General features: G+C 36.5%; 1 long non-coding RNA gene across 1 annotated transcript in view; it reads right to left on the bottom strand.

Annotated features, from left to right (window-relative positions):
• LOC128248663 (uncharacterized) overlaps nt 1-2383 on the bottom strand; it is a 31204-nt gene that overhangs the window by 8006 nt on the left and 20815 nt on the right. Inside the window, exon 2 of the long non-coding RNA XR_008264821.1 lies at nt 1888-1987. This is a non-coding gene — a long non-coding RNA (uncharacterized LOC128248663). The remainder of the gene's footprint in view (nt 1-1887; nt 1988-2383) is intronic.

Below are 2383 nucleotides of genomic sequence, written 5' to 3'. Positions count from 1 at the left end.
TATATATATATATATATATATATATATATGCAGGCGTGGTTGCGTGGCACCTTGGGTAAATGTCTCCTACTATAGCCTCGGGCCGACCAAAGCTTTGTGAGAGGATTTGGTTGACGGAAACTGAAAGAAGCCCGTCGTACATATAGATAGATAGACAGATAGATAGATAGATAGATTTATGTGTGTTTGTCTTTGTGTCTTAGTTTGTCCCACCACTTTCATTTTTTTATCTACCACCACAGTAACAGGACTGAAGGTGGTTCGCAACGGTTTTCGGGAACTGGTCACAAACATTCCACAAGTTGGCAGAACCAGTTAGTAAATTCCTTTGCCTATCCATAGTGTAACAACTAAGAAGAAAGAAGCTTACTATAAGTTTTTCTTTCAATTCCTAAATGACATCTGATACAGGAGACCGGCTGGTGACCGACTTCCGGTCCTCAAGAAAGATTTGAAGACTTGAAGTACTATTCTAAAAATAGTACTTGTGCTAATTTCAACCGATCAAGTTGCAAAATCACCACTTTGAACAGTTCTTGTTTTATATTTTAACTTTTCTTGTTTCGGTCATTGGACTGCGGCATTCCTGGCACAGCTTTCAATGGTTTAATCGAACAAATCGATTCCGCTACTAATTTCATTAGCCTATTTTACCGAATTGCTAATTTGCGTAGACGTAATCAAACCAAAACCGGTTGTCAAGTTATGGGGAGGGGAAAACAAAGGCCTACACACACTACACCCACATGTATGTATGTATGTATGTATGTATGCGACTTGTTACTTTCAATTTCCGTCTACCAAAATCCATTCAGAAGGCTTTAATCGATCCGGGGTCTATAGCAGAAGACACTTGCCCGATGTACTGTGCAGTAGTACTGAACCCAAAACCTCATGGTTAAGAAGCAATTTGATATCTGTGAGATTATAGTGATTCTGCTAAAATGTGATTGAGGTAAGAAATCAAAGAATTCACAACAAAAGAGTAAAACATTTTACCAGAGGAAATAAAAACGATGACATCCAAATTTCAATGTGAAAATATTTGAAGTCTGATGGTAAATTACAGTAAATATATTCCGAAAGAGTAACTAGATGGGAATTTATCTGTTATTGGTATTTTAAAGAAATCCGTCTCTGATCGGATGAAGGCCGTAATACTAGCTAAAGGAAGGTCTAAAAATACTCGGACAAGCTTTCACTCATTTTAGATACTTTTTCATGAAGTTTTTACAAATAAAATGAAAACGTATACATCAAATGCATGTCAGAACCAGCAGGTATTCACACCTTTAAAATCGAGGAATACTGTTGGAACACCCCACCAAAAACATCAGTTTGGTTCAAACATAACAGACCTGATATTGTTCTGTGTGACAGAGAACAAATGTCATGTACTGTTGTGTTACAAGCAATCCATCAGACCAGGGGAACGCAGATATATATTTTGGCTGTTGTCACAGCGTCTTTCTAAGAGGACACTGATGTAAAATTTGCAGTCTTACGTGATTATTGGTCACCTCACTTCAGTCTGTCACTAGGTACTAATGACAGAAAGTAATATTCGTGTTGTACAAACGTTTATCACTATAATCAAAATGACGTACAGATGTCTCTTTATGGCGACTTGATTTGTCATTCCATATACTGAAAGTCCTATGGCGATGGAAGATGTGCGATATATGCAGACCTAAGCAGTTAGAAACGCACAGTAAGTTACAACTTTCGTCTGTCACGTTTCAAACCATGTATATCTGCAGCCTGTAACGAGACTGAACATGAGGATTTCATATCAGGGGACATAACTCGTAAGCATGAATTCTGGCTTATCACTCCTTTACTTTGCTTAATAATCATAAAAAGTATTTTCCTCTTTTCCCAACATACCTGGCGGAAGTAGCTATAATTTCTTCTTAGCTGCCAAGCAGAAGTTTTCTCTCGTTTGACAAGACAGATACATCGAACACACGACCATAACCTCAAGAAGCTGCAAAAGAAAAATGTCAGTAATACAGTTTTGCTAAGTTCATATTGAACTTGCTAAAATCCCGCGAGGTATTAACGTTTCGTACATCTTGCACTCATCAGTGAAATAAATGAATGGATTATACTTGCGATTTCTCAAGTAGCAAATAACTATTAATGGTTATCATTGCAGGATATTCAAGATCTTAGTGAAAGGGGTGTGGAATATCATTCAGTCATATCATGTAATGCATACAATGGTGTGTCTTTTAGAAATATATAAATGATTTTGACACGAAATTACTTGATAAGGTAACAATATACACATACGCGCGCACAAACACAAACACACACACACACACACATATATATATATATGCATATATATATATATATATATATATATATGCATATATAT

This window comes from Octopus bimaculoides, chromosome 9, assembly GCF_001194135.2.
Source record: "Octopus bimaculoides isolate UCB-OBI-ISO-001 chromosome 9, ASM119413v2, whole genome shotgun sequence".
NCBI lineage: Eukaryota > Metazoa > Mollusca > Cephalopoda > Octopoda > Octopodidae > Octopus > Octopus bimaculoides.
This window is presented reverse-complemented; position numbering and strand designations above follow the sequence as displayed.